A 21,830-nucleotide genomic window follows, 5' to 3' on the forward strand; every position below is an offset into this window, starting at 1 on the left:
CTAATTTAATTCATTAAATTTAAATAGCCACAAGTCACCAGTGGCTGCCATCTTGGGCGGTACAGACGTAACGGACGAACACGTGCACTATGGGACACAGACGTGGGTTCAGATCCCTGCTCCACCACTTTCTGGCTGTGTGGCCTTGAGCAGGTCACTTTACCCATCTCAGCCTAAGTTTCCTCGTCTCAAAGTGGGGCAAACAGCAGTACCAACCTCCTAGCATTGTTAAGAAGATAAAATAAAATTATCCTCGTAAGTGCCTGCTACATTGAAAGCACGCTGCAGATTTTAGCTGCCCTCTTCCTACCTTCCCCCTGTCTTTACCAGATTTAAGCTATATCAGTCAGCTATGGCTGCATAACAAATAACCAAAAAGTCTCAGTGGCATATAGCAAAGACCATTTCTTTCTCGCTCACTCATCTGCGGGTCCGTGGGATATGTCTGATCTAGTCTGTGCTCAGCTGAACTTGGCTCAACGCTGTGGGTTCACATCAGGTCTGCCCCACATTCTTCCCTGTCCAGCGGGATGCCTGGGGCTTGCTCCTCTCATGGCCGAGGTCAGAAGCTCCCAAGGGCAGGTGGAAGCACAGCTGCTTCTGAAGTACTGGGCTCAGCACTCATACATCACCTCATCCAGCCGCGTTTCATTGGCCAAGCCCAATGGCCATGGGACAGAGAAGTCGAATCCTACCACAGAGGTTGGGGAGGAGAGTGAGCCTTTGCTGACAAACCGAATCTTCCAGTCAAGCTTGTGTAGCCAGCTGTCACGGGGTTCCATTTCTTCATTATAAAGTTGGTCCTAGTTCGGGGGGAACGCGGGACTAGGAGTGAGGAGACCTGAGTTAGGCCCCTCAGTGGTCACTTACCACCTGACTTGGGCACACAACCCCCTCTTGGCCTCAGGCTCCCCCTTGTAAAGCGAGGGGGTCACTCAGACAGCTCTGAGGACACTTCCACGCTGACATTTCAGAATCAAGTTCGGTTCTGGGCGTGCTGCACCTGCCCCCTCGGCCCACGGGGCCCCCTCCAGAGTCAGTTTATGTCAATTCACAGACAGCCTCATGACTGCAATGCAGCGAAGGGTTGTCTTCCAAGAGGCTTCTCTGGACCGTTGGCTCGGGTTCTCCCCGTGCTGACGAAACTCGCAAGCCTGGAAGGCAGGCAGAGTTTGTGAGAACCCGCGCCCGGGCCTGGGCAATTCCACACGCCCGCCTCTGTGGCTCAGGGGTGACCTGCCGCGCTCCTCCTGCAGCCCTTGTCCCCCAGCCTGTCCTTCTTAATCGTGGACAGTCTTGCTCTGCTCCCTGCTCCAATGTCACTGTGACAACCTGGCAGCACGGCCTGGAGGGGCTGGAGGAAAATGGCGCCTTCTCTTCCCAGGATCCTTGGACGAGGTGGGAGCAGGCAAGGCGGGGTTTTGGCATGGGCCACGGTGGGAGCACTCTCTCAGATATCTGGCTGAAGCGCTGAACTTAGCAGCCGAGAGCATTAAAAAAGAATTTTTATTCCATTTCTACTCTTTCTTCGTTGGTGCCCAGCTGACATCTCTGGGGACAGGAATTCTTGGTTCCGTCCCAGGCGCATTTCTCCAGATGACTCTTCCCACCCCTGGTCCAGCACGCCTCCAGGATGCGGGCCTCCAGGATGCAGGATAGGCCAGCCGAGGAGCTAGGGGGGGAGAAGCCGGCCTCCGTGGCTCGTGCACTTTGGAGGAGCCTCTGGTGAGATGGGAGCCCGTGTGGGCTAAAGGGCCAGCTCCCCTTGTCCTCTGGTCTCCAAACCGGAGGCCTTGGGCCCTGGCTGGGCTCAGCTTGCCGAGACTCCCTCTGTCAGACCTGGCCCGGGGCCCTTCACACAGCGTCGCCTCAAAGCCACAGGACAAACCCTCAGGGCAGGAACCAGAGTTCCCGCTTTTAAGAAGAAAGGACATGCCGCCATGCCCGCAGCTCTGCACGCGCCCTTCCCTCCACCCTCGTGCACTTCCAGTCCAGGCTCAAATTCCCTCCAGCCCAAGGGCCATCTCCAGCGCCCAGGACATGCCTGCCACGGACCTGCCTGCACTGCCCAGTCGTGCGCAGTCGCCGGCTGGGGGCGGCCTGCAGCAGCCTGGCCTGGCAGAACATGGATGTGGATCTGGCGCCCCAGAGGGCAGCAGCAGGAGTGGTCAGTTCTGCTACCCGGGAGGGCCGAGCGGCGTTTTCCAGCCAGCCCACGTGCCCCTCCCACCTGTGTGAGTGTCCTGGGGCCACCGTAACAAAGTCCCACAGACTGGGGGGCTTAAGACAACAGGAATTTATTCCCTCACCGTCCTGGAGGCCAGACGTCCAAACTCCAGGTGTGTGCGGGGCCACGCTCCCTCTGGAGGCTTCAGGGAGGGTCCTTCCTGCCTCGTCCAGGTCCTGGGGGCCGCAGGCGTCCCTCAGCTTGTGGCCGCATCCCTCCATCTCTGCCTCCATCTTCACGTGGCCTCTCCTCTGTGTGTCTGCGTCCTAATCTCCTCCTCTTACAAACACACCAGTCACATCAGATCAGAGCTCCCCACTCCAGCCTGCCCTCCTCTGAACCTGACATCTGCACAGACCCTACTTCCACGTAAGGCCACGTTCACAGTAGAGGGTTAGGACGTGGGCATATCCTTCAGAGGCACCACCCCCCACTGCACCGTCCTGTCGCCCCCACACCCGCCGGAGACTGGAGCAACTTGCTGTTTGCCTCCCGCCTGTGCCAGGCTGTGGCCACAGGGGCGGGGACGGGGCAGCCTCCCCCTGGGTCGGTGAACGAGGGGCAAATCCTGTCCCAAGGACCAGGTCAAAGGTGAGGGACAGCGCTGAGCCGGGTCCGGGAGCAGGCATGCTGACCCCAGCCCAGGGCCCTCTCCACACCCAAGGCCCAGGGTGGACGGATCCAGGGGTTCCTGATGGCATTTGGGGTCCAGGCCCCAGGTGGAGATGCGGAGCCTGTGAAAGCTGTTCTACCTGCCCTGGGACCCCAAGTCCCAGGTGAGGAGCTGCCAGGGACCCCTCCCTTTCAGCAGCCCCCTGGGGCTGTGTATATGTGTGTGTGCACATGTGTGTGTACATGGGCCTTTTCCAGGGACAGGGCCAGCCTGAGCAGAGGCCCCAGCTGTGAGCCTTCCGTCTCCTTCTCGCAGCCACGGGCCCAGGCAGAACGTCGGTCTCTCTGACCCCAGTTTCCATCACTTCATTCGGAAAGATCTGAAGGCTCTGCAGCACGCTGGGCCAGCACTGCTCCAGCCAGAAGGCAGAGAAGCTTCCAGCAACCTGGAAAAAGAAGCAGGGCGGCCACTCGCCCAGATCTTGCCAACAACATGATTCCAGATCATGGGCCAGGCAGTGGTACACGTCCCATGGGACAGATTAGGAAACTGAGGCTGAGAGACAGGATCCAGGTTTCACAGCCAGAGAGCTGCAGAGACACCCCTGGGCCTCAGTGCTCCTCAACACATGTACATCACACATACCACACACACCACAGGTGCTACACACACGCCACATGCCACACGCACACACCACACACACTACACACATGCCACATGCTATGCACACACACCACATGCTACACACACCACACATGCTACACACACACCACCTGCTACGTGCACACACCACACATGCTACATGCACAAACACCACACATGCTACACACACCACACATGCTACACACACCAAACATGCTACACACACCACACATGCTACACACATGCACCCGGTGCACACACACATGCCACACGCACACACACTCATGCACACACACACGCACGTGCACATCCTCCATGTCCCATGCTGAGAGGCACTCTCTCAGCAGCAGCCTCTCCATAGCAAGCCCCATATTCCAGATTGTTCCCTCCCATTACCCCCACCTCGGGGCTGATGGTATAAACACAGAGCTGCTTTAGTTATTGAAGGAAAAATACTTTCCACATTTAGAGGGAAGACAGCCAGCAACAGCCCCTCCAAATCTGATTCTGCAAAGATCACTGCCGAGGGTGGCCTCCCTGCCAGGTCCCTCTCTCCAACTCGAGGGCGGCCCGGCCCTGCCTGCTGCCCCTCCTCTCATGCGTGAGGACCTGGGCAGGACCCAGCATGGGCTCTGGCGCAGGCTTACGTACCCCAGGGCAGGGCAGCACCCCCCGGCCAGGAGTGCTCTCAGGGAGGGCAGGGCAGCCCACCACCACGCCAACCTCAGCTGGGCCACTCTGCTGGGCAACTGGACAGCTCACCTCGCCTCTCTGAGCCTCAGTTTCCCTTTCTGTGAGATGGCCACTTGGAGGCCAGGCAGCCTGAGGTCAAAACCAGGCTCCCTGTGGTCGGCAGAATAACGGCCCCAAAGGTGCCCATGTCCTAATTCTGGAACCTGTGGATGTGTGACCTCACATGGCAGAGGGACTTTGCAGCTGTGATTAAGAGACAGACCTTGAGATGGGAAACGATCCTGAATTATCTGGGTGGGCCCGGTGTCCTCACAGCGTCCTTGTGAGGGGAGGCAGGAGGTCAGAGTCAGAGGAGGAGAGGGGATGACAGAACCAGAGGTGGGAGTGATGCAGGGCCACGAGCCAAGAGACTCGGGCCCCTCTAGATGCTGGAAAAGGCAAAGGAAGGATTCTCCCCTAGAGCCTCTGGAAGGAATCAGCCCTGCCACACCAGGACCTTGGTCACATCAGTGAGGCTGTTGCTGGACTTCCGACTTCCGAAACCGTAAGAGAATGAGTGTGCGCTCTGTTCAGCCACCTACGTGGTGATTTGTCACAGCTCCATGGGAACCTCCCTCGCCTGCCATGGCTGTGTGACCTTGGACACGCGGGTGACCTTGCTGGGCCCTGGCTCCTTGTCATCAGTGGGGAAGCAGCAGCCGCCCTCGTGGAGGTGGGGTTCAGCCAGGCCCTTGCATTGGGCGCTCAGAGGAGAGGCTGATAAGCGCTGGTCCACGCAGCCTCTCCCAGAGGCCGTGCACACTCGGGCCATCTAGTGGGCCTGACAAGACCGCGTGACAGAAAAGGGGGAGCCACAGGCCCAGACCACCGTCCCCACCAGCTGCTGGTGCCGGCGCCCGTTAGCACGTCATCGCAATGCTCTGGGCCTCAGTTGCCCCGTCTGTAAAGTGGGGGCGATGATACAGTGATTTCCCTGGTCTCTCTGCCCCTCGGGCTCACTTGGCTTCCTCCCCAGGTTTGAGAGTCCTTGTCCAGAAAACTTCAATCAAAGGACGGGCCTCAGTTTGCATAATACCCTCAATGTCCATCCATGTTGTCACATTGAGGGTATCATGCAAAGTGAAATAAGTCAGAGGGAGAAGGTCAAATACCGTATGATCTCACTCATTATGTAGTAGATAATAACAACAACAAACAAACACATAGAGACAGAGACTGGATTAGTGGTTACCAGAGGGGAAGGGGGGAGGCAGGAGGATGAAAGGGGTGATCAGGTACGTGTGTGTGGTGATGGATTGTCGTTAGTGTTTGGGTGGTGAACATGAGAACATGATGTAATCCATACAAAAATAGAAGTATAATGATGTATACCTGAAATTTATACAATGTTATAAACCAAGGTTACCGCAATAAACAAACAAAAAAAACCGACAAAAATCAAAATAAATAAAATCTCCAAAAAAAAAACAAAGGACAGGCCTCAGGACGGCCGGCCCCCATGGGCCGTGGCTCAGCTGGTGACCGTGATGTTCTGGCTTCCTAAGAAAGGTCGAGACGCACGCTGACGCTTGGTCAGCATTTGCAGAGCCCAGTGGGCTGTCTCTGTGCAGGAGTCCCCCAGGTGCAGCGGCCTGGCCCGAGATGGGGGTCTGTGGGAGGGCCTTCCGCTGGGGGGCTGGGAAGCTGCCCAGCGCCGAGGTCCCGGCCCAGCACCCAGGGGCTCCAGCCTGGGCCCCGCTCTGTACCCCACTGCTCTCACCCGTCTTTCTTGTCTGTGTCGGGGAAGTGATGCTCGGCCTCACGCCCATGTTGACGTCCACAGGTGGGCTTCCAAACTGGGTCATCCGTTGGAAGCTGGAGCAACAAACATGACGTATCCATACAGTGAGATGCTATTCAGCCATAAAAAGGAGTGAAGCTCTGACACACACTGCCACACGGAGGAGCCGCAAAAACCCCGTGCACAGTGAAAGCAGCGGTCACAGAGGCCACATCGTGTGTGATCCCGTTCATGGGAAATGACAAGAACGGGCAAATCCATGGGACAGAGAGTACATTGGTGGTGGCCAGGGGTCGGAGGGGAGTTTAGGGGTGACTGCTGATGGGTTCAGGGTTTCCTTTTGGGGTGATAAAAATGTTCTGGAACTAGATAGAGGTGACGATTACACAACATTGTGGATGTACTTAAGGCCACCGAATTGTGCACTTTCAAATGGCTACAATAGGAAATGTTACGTATGTGTATTTTACCATAATAATAAAGTGGTTCTTGTCCCCTGCATGCCCCGTTGGGCCGAGGGGCTGGGCGGTGGGGGGCCGAGTGCTGGCCCAGCCTGGGGAAGATGGACTGAGGCGGGCTTTCAGGCCACGGGATCCTGGGGCTGTCCAGGCCAGGGGCTTGGGGCGCCCAGGCAGCCCTCCGACGGGGCTGAAGGAGCCAGCGAGGGAGGAACCAGGCTTCAGGCCAGGCACCTGAGACAGCACAGAGGGGCAGGGAGGGCGTCCTGCAGAGCAGCTGGAAGTCTGGCGAGCTTTTGGGAGAGGATGGGAATGGCCGGGAAATACCAGGGCTCCTAGCAAACAGCCAGGCTGACGGTGTTCACACTCGAGGTCCCAAGTCTCACGGCAGGGAGAGCTCCCTGGGGCCCCTGGCTCCTTGTTCAGGAGACCACCCTCCCTGCAGCTCCAGCCAGAGGGATCCTGACCTTTCAAAACCCCAGTTGATGGGGTTCTCCTCTGGTCAGACACCACGGATGGCTTCTCCCCTCCTCACTCGGAACACAAGCCAAGGGTCCTCCGATGCCTGTGACCAAGGGGGCCCCACGACCTGCACCGGCCTCCTCCCCGTCAGTCCTGCCAGCTTCCCCGCCAGTGCCTCCTTCACAGTGCTCTACGCAACCAGAGGGTCTGCCTCAGAGCCTTCGCACAGACTGTGCCCTCCACAGGGCTCACACGCTCCTCGCTCTCAGGCCTCAGCACAAGGTTGCCTTCTTGGAGAGGCCTTCCCTGCCCACCCCGTCTAAAGCAGCCCCCTCCCAGTCACTCCAGCCCCTTCCCTGCTTCTTCTTTCTTTGTAGTACTTGCCTCTTGTAGTGGGTTGAACAGTGTCCTCCAAAAATTCTTGTCCCCCTAGACCTCTGAAGATGACCTTATTTGGAAATAGAGTTTTTGCAAATGTACTTAGTTAAGGATCAAAATGAGGTCATATTAGATTAGGGTGGGCCCTGAATCCAATGACCGGTGTCCTTATAAGAAGAGGAGAGGACACAGAGACACCCAGGAATGAGACTGTGTGAGGACGGGGACAGAGACTGGAGTGATGCCACCATAGCCAAGGGGCGCCTGGAGCCCCCAGGAGCTGGAAGAGGCAAGAAGGAGGGAGCACAGCCCTTCCCACACCTTGATTTTGGACTTTGGGCTTCTGGAACTGGGAGACAATACCTTTCTGTTGTTACAAGCCACACAGTTTGTGGTAATTTGTCATGGCGGCCACAGAGGACTGTGTATCACCCTGCGGTACGTTATGTCTACTTGCTCACGAGCCGCCCTCCTAGAATGTGAGGGCATGAAGTCAAGGACGCTGTCCATTGGTTGTGGCTGTATTCTCAGCATTTTCTCATCTTTATTAAGGTATGATTGACAAATAATTATGTATATATTTAAGGTGTATAACAGAATGTTTTGATGTATGTACACATTGTGAAATGACACCACCAACCAAGCTAATTAACCTGTCTATCACCGCACATAGTTAACTTTTCTTTTTTGTGGGTAGAACATTTAAGATCCACTCTCTCAGCAACTGCCAAGTGTCCAATACAGTATTGTTAATTCTAGTCATCATGCTGCACATTAGATCCCCAGAACTTACTCATCTTATGACTGGAAGTTTGTACTTTTCACCAACATCTCCCCTCTCCCCCACCCTGAGTCCCTGGAAACCACCAGTCTATTGTTTCCACAAGTCTGACCTTTTAGAGACCACGTATAGGTGAGATCATGCAGTATTTGTTCTTCTGTGTCTGGTTTATTTTACTTAGTGTAGTGCCCTCCAGACTCATTCAGGTATGATGACAGCAAATGGTAGGATGTCCTTCTTTTTTATGGCTAATTGTCCCTTGTGTATACATACATATATATATATATGTAAACCATATCTTCTTTATCCATTCACCCATCAGCAGACAGGTTGTTTCCAAGTCTTGGCTATTGAGAATAATGCTGCAATGAGCATACGGGTGCAGACATCTCTTCAAGATCCTGTTTTCATTTCCAGTGAATATATACCTAGAAGTGGGATTGCTGGATCATATAGTAATTCTATTTTTAATTTTATGAGGACCCTCCATACTGTTTCTATAGTGGCTGTTCCAATTTACACTCCCACCAACAGTGCACGAGGGTTCCCTTCACTCCACATCCTCACCAACACTTGTTATCTCTTGTCTTTTTGATAACAGACATTCTAACAGGTGTGAGGTGATAGCTCATTGTGGTTTTGATTTGCTCAAAACCACATGATTAGTGATGTTGAGCACCTTTTCATGTACCTGTTGGCCATCTGTGTGTCTTCTTTGGAAAAATGTCTATTAAGGTCCTTTATCCATATTTTAATCAGGTTATTTGTTTTTTTGCTCATGAGTTACATGAGTTCCTTATATATTTTGGATCTTAACCTCTTATCAGATATATGGTTTGCAAATATTCTCTCCCATTCCATAGGCTGCCTTTTCATTTTGCTGCTTGTTTCTTCTGCTATTGAGAAGATTTTTAGTTGGATGTAGTTCCACTTGTTTATTTTTGCTTTTGTTGCCTGCGCTTTTGATGTCAGATCCAAAAAATCATCGCCAAGACTGATGTCAAGAAGCTTTTCTCCTAGGTCTTCTTCTAGGATTTTAATGGTTTCATGTCTTACATTTAAGTCTTTCATCCATTTTGAGCTAATTTTTAGGTATGGCGTAAGATAGAGGTCCAGTTTCATTCTTTTGCATGTGGCTGTCCAATTTCCCCAACACCACTTATTGAAGAGACTATCCTTTCTCCATTGTGTATTCTTGGTGCCTTTGTCAAAGATTAGTTGACTGTATATGCATGGGTTTATTTCTGGGCTTTCTGTTCTGTTCCATTGATCTATGTGTCTGCTTTTTTTGGTTTTCTTTTTTTTTTTTTGGTGAGGAAGCTTGGCCCTGAGCTAACATCTGTTGCCAATCTTCCTCTTTTTTGCTGAGGAAGATTGGCCCTGGGCTAACATCTGTGCCCATCTTTCTCTATTTTTTTGTATGTGGGACGCCGCCACAGCATGGCTTGACGAGTGGCATGTCAGTCCGCGCCTGGGATTCGAAACTGCGAACCCTGGGCCAACGAAGCGGAGCACACGAACTTAACCACTACACCACCAGGCTGGCCCCTATGTGTCTGTTTTTATGTCAGTACTATACTGTTTTGATTACTATAGCTTCGTAATATAGTTTGAAATCAGGAAGTGTGATGCCTCCGACTTTGTTCTTCTTTCTCAAGTTGCTTTGAATTTGGGGTCTTTTGTGATTCCACATAAATTTTAGGATTGTTTTTCCTATTCCTATAATAAATACCGTTGAAGTTTTGCTAGGAATTGCATTGAATTTGTAGATTTCTTTGGGAAGTATGGACATTTTAACAATATTAGTTCTTCCAATCCACATACACAGGATATCTTTCCAATTATTTGTGTCTTTGATTTCTTTCATCAATGTTTTATAGTTTTCAGTGTACAGATCTTTCACATCCTTGGCTAAACTTATTCCTAAGCATGTCATTCTTTTTGATGCTATTGTAAATGGGATTGTTTTCGTAGTTTCTTTTTCAGATAGTTTGTTGTTAGTGTATAGAAATGCAACTGATATCTGTATGTTGACTTCATATCCTGCAAATTTACTGAACTTGTTTATTAGTTGTATCAGTTTTTTGGTGGAGTCTTTAGGATTTTCTATATATAACATCATGCCATATGTACACAGAGACAATTTTACTTCTTCCTTTCCAATTTTAATGACTTTTATTTCTTTTTCTTGCCTTATTGCTCTGGCTAGGACTTCAAGTACTGTGTGAATAGAAGTGTGAGGAGTGGGCATCCTTGTCGTGGCCCTGATCTTAGAGGGAAAGATTTCAGTTATTCATCATAGTGTATGATGCTCACTGTGGGCTTGTCACACGTGGGCTTTACTATATTGAAATACAATCCTTCTATACCTAATTTGTTGAATATTTTTATCATGAAAAGATGTTGAATTTTGTCAAATGCTTTCTCTGCATCTATTGAGACGATCATGTGATTTTTACTCTTCATTTTGTTAATGTGATGTATCACATTGATTGATTTGAGTATTTTGAACCATCCTTGCAACCCAGAGATAAATCCCACTTGATCATGGTGTATGACCCTTTTAATGTGCTGTTGAATTTGGTTTGCTAGTATTTGGGTGAGAACTTTTTATCTACATTCATCAGGGATATTGGCTTGTAGTTTTCTCTTCTGTAGTGTCCTTGTCTGGCTTTGGTGTGAGGGTAATGCTGGCCTTGTAAAATATGTCTGGGAGTGCTCCCTTCTTTTCAACTTTTTGGAAGAGTTGAGAAGGATTGGTATTATATTCTTTAAATGTTTCATAGAATTCACCAGTGAAGCCATCTGGTCCTGGACTTCTTTGTGCTGAGAGGTTTTTGATTAATCTCCTTACCAATGATTAGTTTGTTCAGATTTTCTATTTCCTCCTGATTCAGTCTTGGTAGGTGGTATGTTCCTAGGAATTTACTCATTTCTTCTGGATTGTCCAATTTGTAGGCATATAATTGTTCATGGTCATCTCTCATGATCCTGTGTATTTCTGTGGTATCAGTTGTCATGTCTCTTCTTTCATTTCCCATTTATTTGAATTTTCTCTCTTTTTTTCTTAGTCTAGCTAAAGGTTTGTCAATTTTGTTTATTCCTTCTTAATTTTGTTGATCTTTTCTTTTGCCTTTCTAGTCTCTACTTCACTTATTTCTGCTCTGATCTTTGTTATTTCCTTCCTTCTGAACACATCTGGGCACCTCGAAGACAGGGCTTGGCACGTAGTAGGCACTCAATGGACACTGCAGATTCACTTGTTGAATGAGTGGATTGAACAAACGAATCAAAAACCAGGACACCTCCCTGTGATGCCCCCCAACCCAAAAAATTCTCTTCTATGGGCAGAAAGTCAGCCCTCAGGGAGAGGCACGGGGAAACCCTGAGCTCTATACGAGGACTGCAGGACCTGCCACATCTGAATCCATGTCCCCAACTCCCCCTGAGGTTGAGGGAGAGGGAAGAGGTGGGGCGTCGTGTCCTGGGGGCAGGCTGCTGATGCCCCTGATGCTGGCAGCTCTCTGGGTGTCCTCTGGAGGCCAGGATGCAGGGGCTGGAGTGAGGGGTTGGTGAACGTGGACAAGGGGGCCAGCAGCCCGCACAGCGGTTTCGAGCTCTGTCTCTGGGATTAGAAAGAGTCGGATCAGTGCTTGTTTTGCCCCTGGCCAGTGTGTAACTTCAGGCAGCCATGCAGCCATCCACACCTTGATGTCCCTTGTCCAGTGGGGTAATGAGACCTCCTTGAGAGCAGCATTTTGAGGAGTAAGTTAAGAAGATGCATGTGAAGAACTCTGCGCCGTGCCCGGCTGGTTGGCACAAAGGAAAGAGCAGCTGTTACTATCATGCACTGATTTATCTCAGCCCTCCTTGAATTTAATTTCCACTTTCCACCTAAACGGCCTCCCAAGGAGACCAGGTGCTCCACACTTGCTCCCAGCCAGTTAAACAGTGCTCCTTTTGTGTGTCCTGGAACCAGCTCCATGGACCTCAAAGGGGCCTCTGAGCTCTAATGTTCCCGGGCATGATGGGCAGCTGAGATCAAGCAGGGTGCTGCCAGGGAAGAGCTGGAGATGAGTGAAGTCCGGGGTTCTCGAACAGAGGTCACCTGGGGGCTGGAAAGACTTTCCCATCCTCGGCTCCAGCCCTGTTTATCTGCTCCGGGCTCACGTCTCCCCACTGACATGCAGGGAATGTGGACACGCAGCCCTGTTTCCCGCGGGTCTCAGGCGGGCCAACGATAGGCAGGGGGCGCAGGACGCTGGGCAGAACTAGATGCCAGGTCCACCTGGGCCCACCTGGCGAGCTGCTGACAACTCGGTGCCAACAAGCCTCGGTTTCTCAGTTGTGAAATGGGACCATCACACCTCCTTCACGGAATGCACGGTGCGAACCTGAACACCCACAGCCCATAGCTGCCCAGAGCTAGACAATCTGGTTTCCCTTTCCACCGCAGCAGTGTGACCCTGAGTAACCCCCTAACCTTCATGGCCTGGGTTTCCTCCGCTGCACAACACAGAAACTGAATGTGGGGTCCTTGCAGTAACCTCCAGCTCTGACCTCTGCAGCACTGGTCCCTCCCATGTCCAGCCGTTCTCGTGGCTGAAGCAGCTTCACGTCCATTTTCCCCTTGGCTCTGTACTGGCCTGAGGGACCAAGCTGAACACGGGAAAACCCTCCGTGACTCAGGCTCCTGCACCCTCTATGGTAGCTGCCACCAGCCCCGTGCGTAAGCCCACTCAGCCCACAGCCAGCCCACGGGTAGCTCTGCCACAAAACCCACTTCACAGGTGGGGAAGCCGAGGTCAGGCCCCCGCTCACAGAGGTCATCCTCAGGTCACCCCAGCTGCATTCCACAGGCAGGAGTCTGCCCTGTGAGTGGATGGCGTTTCCAGTAGCCAAGGGAGGCCCGAGGAGGCCCCAGACAGGCCTGCCCTTGAGGGGCAAGGAGTCGTGCAGAGGAGAGACCTGGGGCCCCAGCCTCTGCAGCGTGGTGATCATTCAGCAGAGCCACAAGCAGGAGCCATGGGGACTCGCAGGAGGGGACCCAGAGGAGGTGTTGGGCTGGCCCTGAAGGGCGCATGGGAATTCCCCAGCGAGTACAAGGACCAGACTCTGGGCTGCAGACATGCCCTCACCACCATTTCCTGGCGGGTCGGCCTCAGGCAGGCACTGTCACCCTGTGCCACGTGGAGCTGCCACAATGGCTGGCAGAGTAGGGGCTCAGGAAAAGCCTCTGGCCTCGCAGGGTCCCTGGTGGTCCTCCCAGGCGCAGCCATGTCGCCAAGCCTCTCCAGAAGGAGAGCACCGAGCCAGCTGGGACCACTGGTCTCATCATCTCTCTCAAATGTCAGCAAAACTGGCTGCCAGGCCCTCCGCCACTCCATTTTTATATCTTTGTGTGTTTTCACCAAAATCAGATCCACATGCTTGGTCCCTCACACACTCGGCTCGTGGCTAGAGTTCCTGGACTGGGGCTTCTCCCTGGAGCACGGTGGGCCTCCAAGGCCCCCAGGTGACCTGTGCCTACCCTGCCAGTTTACGGGGGTCAATGTGGGAGCTGTGGGTCGGAGATCAGAGGTCAGAGTGGAGTGGTGGGGGTCAGAGGCTCCGGGCTCAGATACCCAGTTCCGTGTGACGGGGTGTGCCTATGCCCTCTGAGCCACAGTGGGCTTCCAGGGAAAAGGGGATAAGCCCAGCCCCCACTCGTAGGGCTGCATGAGGAGTCCATGGAGCAGCCTCTGCCCCAGGGAGAGCTGCCCTTGATTGTGTGTGTGTGTGTGTGTGTGTGTGTGTGTGTGTGCGCGTGTACCCGTGTGGGTCTGTGTGTGTGTTCCTATGTGTGTGTGTACCTGCATGGATGTGTACCTGCATGGATGTGTACCTGTGTGTGTTCTGGTGTGTTCCTGTGTGTGTGTGCGTATTCCCATGTGTGTGTACCTGTGTTTGTGTTCCTGTGTGTGTGTACTTGTGTACACACATCATTATTCTTGTCATCATCATCATCATTTTCTGCCAGCCGCCAGTGGATCCAGATCAGAATTTTCTGGAGAGACAAGTCAAGGAGTAGGGGGTTAATGAAGAAGGCCACGTGGCGGAAGGGAGCTGCCACTCTGCTCTGTGGCCTCGCACCCCCACCCCGCTCCCGTGCAGTGGACCAGTCCTGGGACAGCCGGGCAGGCTCCCCATCTGCTGTCGGGGAAACTCCTCAGGGCAGGAGTCACATTCAGCTCGGTGGAGATGGAGCGAGAAGCCCCAGGCCAGGGGTCAGCCAATTTGTGCTGAATGCCCACTCTCTTGCTAATAGCTGTGTAAGCTTGAGCAAGCACCAAAGAACCTTCTGGAAGCTCAGTTTACTCCGCTGTGTGATGGGGGTGGAGTTGCAGTTCTCAGCACCCCCTCACATGGGGGGCACCCAAACCATGCTTGGGAGGAGATGTGGGGTGCCCGGCCAGCCCCCCCTGCAGAACACCTCGCAGCTGCTCCTGGTGCCGGGAGCTCTCCAGGCTGCCCTCTCCTGGCAGGTGGTGGGTGGGGAAGGCTGTGGTGTGTCCCCAGGGCAGAGTGAGGGACACCAGGGGACAGCCCTGTGCTCCTTCTGGGACAAAGAACACAGCCTGGGGTGGTGAGGGAGCATGACATGGAAGGCCTGGGTTCGATCCCGCCTCCCCACCTGCCATCCCCTCAGTTCTCTCACCTGTAAGACGGACAGGTCCTGAGGACCAGAGGTCGTGAGGAGCTTTCAAAGCCACCAGAGGCAGGTCCTGCTGCCATTGCAGCCTGAGTGCCAAGCTCTGACCCATGCAAACCCAGCGCCTCCCTCCCCTGCCAGTGGAGGCCCAATTCTTGAGCCCTGGAAATGGCACCCAAGGAGCATCGGGAAGCTTAGGTTCGAGTCTCAGCCGGACCCCGAGCCCAGGAGGCCCTCTCTGTCCCTAGATCGCGGTGGCATCAACAGGCAAGTAAGAAGGCTGACCCTGAGGCCTCTCAGCCCCAGGGTCTGCCGTGCGCTGGCTCCACTTGGAGCACACGGTGGGACTGGGCTCGGAGGCATAGCCGAGACAGCAAAGAAACGGGCGGATTCGGTTTGAGTTAGCTACAACCCAGCTTAAAAGCGTGCCAAGTCTATGCCGAGGCCGTGCGGAGTCATTTTATTTCCCATCCACATTTATGGGGATCATGATCCAACTAATCCCTTTGTCGCTCGTGCAGTGAAAAAAATGCGCAGCGTGCTTTAAATGTTTCCCAAACTGGAGTAGCTATTAAGTGAGTGACAGGCCAGGAGGTGTAGACGAGGGGGACAGGAGGGAGCGGGCGGTGAGGACCCAGAATATGCAGAAGGAGATGGCGGAAACAAGAGGCCACCTCTCTCCAAGTCTCCTTCACGCCCCCTCGCGCTGCTCGGAGCAGCAGACTTTGCCCAAACTGGTCATTTGGCCCCGGAGGAAGCCGAAGCCCAGAGACGCAAGGCGGCGGTGAGGCGCCAACGCATGCGCACGGGGCGTGAGGGCAGGCTGAGATCTGAGCTCCGTCTGGGCTGCCCGAGGGACGGGCTCCGTCCCCGCGCACGCGCACGGAGCATCTGCTCGTGTGCGCAGCCCTGCCCAGCTCCGCCGTGTGACGTGAGCCCGCGAAGAACAGAAGCGGGCGTTGTGAGGCGGCCAGCTAAGTAAACAGGCTCGGCCTGGTCTCCCCAGTCACCAGGGGCGCGGACCTCTGACCCCCAGGACCCCACCAGCTGGAAGGTCCATGTACCGGGGTGGGCCTGGCCTTCCCACCCAGCCTCCAGGGACCCGCCTCCAGCAGAGCACCACAAAATGAGCACTCTGTAGGCTGGGCGCGTTTCCTGTAGCGTTATTGTAGAACCATTTACACACAGAAAACCGCACAACTCGAATGTTTGCAAAGTGAACCCAACCCCCCAGGTGACGACCGCCCAGATCCAGACATTCCAGCAGCCCCATCCTCCCAGCCAGGACCCTTCCCAAAGGTACCCACTGTGCCCACCATCTGCCCCCATCACCAGAGGGCAACTCCTGAATTTGAACTTTAGATACGTGGGAGCATTCAGAATGTACTCTTTTGTCTCTGACTTGTTTTTTAAACCAACATTATGTTTCTGAGATTCACCCACGTCCTGGGTGTGTCACGTCCCATTGTGTGAAGATACCACATTCTATTGTCCGTTCTGCTGTTGGTGGACATTCAAGTTCTTTCCAGTTTAGGGCTGTTCTGACTTTCACTGCTATGAACATGCTTCAGCGTAGCTGTGGGGCACATGAGTCCGCCCGTTTCTGTTGGGACTGTCCCTGGAAGTAGAATCGCTGGGTCGTCGGATGGGTGTGTGCTCGGCCCTCTCAGAGGCCACCAAGCACACGTTCAGTCTCTTTGCAGCAAGTTACACTTCCGCCCCCGTGCCTGAGCCTTCGCAGCTCTGTCTCCTGGTCACCACATGCTGTCGTCTGTGCTCATGCTTTGTTTGGTTATCTTCATGGTAGTCCTGGTCTGTGTGTGAAGGAACACATCATGTGTTTGGTCATCTTTGTGGTAGACCTGGTCTGTGTGTGAAGGGACACGTCATGTGTTTGGTCGTCTTCATCATAGTCCTGGTCTGTGTATGAAAGGACACGTCGGGTTTCGTTGACATTCCACTCTTGACTAAGGACGTTGAGAACTTCCAAACATCGTTGGCCAATGAAATGTCTTCTTTCATGATGTGTCTGCTCAAGTCTTTGTCACTCATCTAAGATGCTGTTGTCTTTTTCTTGTTGATTTTAGAAGTATTTAAAAATATTTTCTGGATACCACTCTTTCTTGGAAAAAAAAATTGCATATATGTTCTCTAACTCTGTAGCTTGCATTGTTTCTTCTTTTTTCCCAACATCTGATTATGAAAATGTTCAAACATCAAGAAAGCTTGAAAGGATTCTCCAGTGATCACTCATACATGCACCATGTGGATCCTGCAGTTGACTAGACTTTGCTTGATGGTATCTCCGCCATCTATTGATCCATCAATCCGTCTTATGTTTTGGATGCATTTCAGAATAAGTTGCAGACATTAGCACACATTGGCCCAAATTCTTCAGCGTGCATATCATTAACTAGCTGTCAGTATTTTGATTTTGGTTGTTGATTTTCTTTCAGGTAAACTTTACATGCAGTGAGATGCACAGATCTTGAGGATGCCATTCAATGAGTTCTAACAAATACAAGCCCAACTCTGGCAAGTTATAGAACCCCAGGCCGTGTCCTCACGCACCTTCCCAGACAACCCGTGTCCCTTAGCCTCCTTCAATCCACGACCGTCCCACAGTCTCTCACGACCCTGACACTTCTGAGAAGGGAGTATTGGCCGGTTATTTTGAGAACGTCCCTCGGTTTGTGTGTGTTTGATATTTTTCATGACGAGACTGTGGTGGTGCATTTGCAGGAATCTCACAGAGGTGAGGCTGCGTCCTGCTCAGGCACATGGTGCCTCTGGTCCCATTCCCGGGAGTGGCCACTTTGACTGCTTGGTTAAGTGGTGCCACGTTTCTGGGCTATAAACTACTTTCTCTCTTTGTAATTAAGAGGTATCTTGTGGGAGGATACTTTGCGACTTTGTAAATGTTCCATTTCTCATCCCACTTTGGCTTGCTGACTTGAGCATCCATTGACGATTCTTGCTGACAACAGCCCTGCCGCGGTGTTTGATGAGCATGATTCCCGAGTTCACCATTATTCCCTCTGCGCTCACCACTCGGGATGTGCTATAAGAGGAGTCGTCTCGCCCCGTTTATGGGCTGAAGTGATGATGTATACCACATGGACTCATGGACGTTTATTTTATTCTATTGGTCATAATCCATTACTGTCGTTACTAATTTTGCTGCTGAAACTGTCCCGGACTCGCCTGGCCTTTTCACACCTTGAATGGGAACCATCAGAGCAGTTGTATGATGCTCAAAGGGAAAAGGACCTCTCCTTTCTTGGGGACATGAAGCTATCTGGCCCCCGCAGCCCATGACGGGGCCGTCTGTGCAGAGGACAAGTCCCCGCTGTAGTCATGACTGGGGCTCTTACCCCCCAAAGGTGTGCTGTGACAATTGGAAAAGACACACAGGGCGGTCTTGGCGACAACATTCAGTTCCCAAAGGACATTGCAGGCAGGGGGGTCTGGAGGCACCGCTTTTGGGTCCCCCAAACTGTGGGAGGCGCTGTCTCTTTCAAAATGGAAATGTGTCTTCTCTGTGACCACTCTCCGCCAAACCAGCCCTCGCATGTCCGGGTTGGGTTGGGCTGGGAGTCTCACAAGGCCAGGAGGCTGAGCATGCGTCTCCCAGCTGCCTGTTCACTGTCCGGGGAAGGCGCTGGGGGCGCTTATGCTACTCAGCCTCGAGAGGCCTTCGTGGCTTCCAGTGGCATGACCACAACCCCTGCCATGGGGATTCACGTGTTTCCCTTAGTTCAGTGTCCACTGAAGGAGGAGCATCCTAATGGAGGGGTTCCAGGCGCTGGCAAGGGGCTGGCGAGGGGCGGTGTGGAGTAAGCGCCGTGCCCCGCGGGGCTGGCAGCGGCCAGTTCAGAGGCTGAGCCGGGGTTCTCAGAGGCAGCGGAACCATCCCCTTGGGGCACTGTAGTTGTCCCAACGCCCAGGGGGCTGCTGGCCTTTGGGGGCAGGCTCTTCCACGGCCCGCCACGCACAGACCGGCCCACAGGATGAGGAAGTGTTGCATGACCCACCCACCATTGGAGCATCTTGCAGAATATTCAAGCAGGTGAAGTCTCCCCAGGAACCTCCATCTGGCTCCTGTTTTCGCTCAGTCACAGTTGTGCAGGATTTTAACGCACACTGAATTTTCCAGGAATGTGACTGTTGATTGAATCTAGAGAAGGTGACTGCGTGGTACCCTTGGGACACCTTGTTGGTAAGGCCGTCCCGGACACCAAGTCCCTTTGTCCCGCAGGTGCATCTGCCCGTTCACTATGATTCTACAGACAGGAGGAAACAGCAGGGTCCCTGTCACGGGCCCTGGTCATTGCACCTGAACATGGACATGTCTCTGAAATTGTGTGTTAACGGATCTTTACTTCTATCCTAGGATCATGAAGACACTTGTTATTACAAACAAGTGGGGGAAGCCCTTGCGTGGGACAGGGTGGGAGCTGGGGCCCTGGTTGGCAGTCCCTGGGCTCCTGGCTGGAGAAGTTTTCCCACTGCCCCCTCTCCACACGAGTCCCTGGATGAGCCCAGGAAGGGGTCAGGGAGCTGGCTCAGCGTGACCTGAACTCTGTAGGCTCTGAAAGAGGGGATCCTACTGGCAAAGTGCTGCAGAGAACTGGGGTGCGATGGAGAAGCAGAAACCCAGGGAAGGGGCAAGTTGCCCAAAGTCACCCTGCATGCCGGCGGGTGCAAGCAAGAACCCAGGGCTCGAAACTCCCAAGGACTGCCTTCCGTCACATCCCCTCAGCCCTGAGCCAGCCCTTGAGGGCTGGGATCTGGGCCCCGGCAAGTGTTAGAAAACACTGCTGCCCAGCCCCACCCTCAGAGACTCTGGTGTTAACTGGTCTGGGGCAGCCTGGGAATTTGGATTTTTCCACGCTCCCCACGGGAGTTATATCAGCTTCCTGTGGCTGCTGTAACAAATTACCACAAACTGGGGGCTTAAAACAACAGAAACTTATTATCTCTCAGTTCTGGAGGACAAAGTCAGAAATCAAGTTGTCTCAGGGACATGCTTCCTCCAAAGGCTTTGGGGAAGGATCCTTCCTTGTCTCTTTCAGGTTCTGGGGGCTCCAGGTGTCCCTTGACTTATAACCAAATCACTCTAGTGTCTGCCTCTGTCTTCACATGGCCGTCTCTCTGTGTCTGTGTCTCAAATCTCTCTCCGCCTTTCTTCATAAGGACACCAGTCTTTGGATTCAGGACCCACTGAAATAACCTAGGGTTATCTCAGCTGGAGATCCTCAACTTGATTACATCTGCAAAGACCCTTTTTCCAAATAAGGTCGTATTCACAGGTTTCATGTGGCTATATCTTGTGGGGAGGGGGAGGCATAATTCACCACCATCACCAACATCATCCTCACCATCCTCATCACCATCATCACCATCATCACCTTCATCATCACCATCATCATCATCACCTTCATCACCATCATCACCATCATCATCACCTTCATCATCACCATCACCATCACCTTCATCATCACCATCATCATCCGCACCATCATCACCATCATCATCATCACCACCATCATCACCATCACCATCACCACCATCATCATCATCATCACCATTATTACCATCATCATCATCACCTTCATCATCACCACCATCACCTTCATCATCACCATCATCATCATCACCATCATCATCACCATCATCATCATCATCACCATCATCATCATCATCACCATCATCATCATCACCATCCTCATCATCACCACCATCCTCTCCTTCCTCATCTTATTTCGCTTGAGGACAAGATGCATGTCGTCTCCCTCTTTGTGTCTCCTTGGTACCTACCATAGGACCTGCCTTCTGGTGGGTGCTCAGCAAATGTCTGTGGAGTAAAGGAAAGAGATTAGCTTATTAGGCTCCAACTGCATCCATGTCCTCCATTTTAATCATAATGGCATAGTGCATTGAGTTAGATGTTGGGCCCTCTGCTGTCTTATCTCGGTCCTCACAACAATGCTTCCAGGCCGGTATTTGGAGCCCATTTCACAGGTGAGGAAATCAAGACACAGGCGAGGTTCAGCCCCAGGCCCCAGAGCTAGTAGTGCATCTAGGATTTGAATGTAGTCACCCTTGGCACAGCGCTGACGCCTGCGCCTCATCCATACTAGGAAACCCATGAAGAATGACCCTGTCCCTCCTCCCCACATGCTTAGGACACCAGAACCCTCTGTGCGATGACGGATACAGGAGGGCCTTGAGGACTTCAGGAGGAAGTGTGCATCCGGGCGCCACCACGAACTACAGCAAGCGTTAGAAATGAAAGCAGAGCGCCCACAGCCACAGAGGAGGCTGCGTGAGCGCTCTCTGTGCTGGAGTCCACCCAGAGTGCACACTGACTGCCCACTACGCGCCAGGCACAGCCGTCTCCCAGGGGGAGTCTGCGTGAGCCAGACTCGCAGTTGGTTGCCAGCTAGTCACTGGCTCCCATCTCTGGGGTCTGGGGCTCATGGCCCCGTCTGGAACGCTAAACAATCCGACGAAGACACTAACTTTCCAAGAGACATATTTATGAAAAAACAGAAGCAGGCCTCTCGCAGAGCAGCCCCCACGTGGGTGGACGCGGAGAACCCAGCCGCACAGAGCCCTGCATTCTCATCCGCCACGCTGGGGGCAGCGCTAAGTCCCCGGTGCCCGCACATGAAAGCACCCATCCGGCTCAGTTCCGGACGAATGTCCTCCCTCCAAATTATGAGAGAGGAAATACAATATTATTTTAGGACTTGCCTCCGCATAATAGCCGGTGAGGGCAGAGAGAACAATCCAGCACTTATATCAAACACAAACAAGTGTGTCCGCTCACCCTGCCTTGACCTCAGGAAGGGGGTTTGGCGTCGAGGGCCTGGGCCTTTCTGGACAGATGGCCGAGCCTCTGGGTCAGGCTGTGGAGCCGTCTCGGCCTCGGTGGAACCGAGGAGAGGGGAGGGAGAAGGGGGCTGCAGGCCCCAAGAAACCCTGCAGGCGTGGGAGTCTGCAGAGGGTTCTCCCGGGGGCGGGACAGGCCAGTCCTCTTTGCTGGCTTTCTAATGCTGTTGGCTGGGAGCAGCCTGGGGAGAGCACGGCCTGGAGAGCG

Source organism: Diceros bicornis, chromosome 32, assembly GCF_020826845.1.
Source record: "Diceros bicornis minor isolate mBicDic1 chromosome 32, mDicBic1.mat.cur, whole genome shotgun sequence".
In the NCBI taxonomy this organism is placed as follows: domain Eukaryota; kingdom Metazoa; phylum Chordata; class Mammalia; order Perissodactyla; family Rhinocerotidae; genus Diceros; species Diceros bicornis.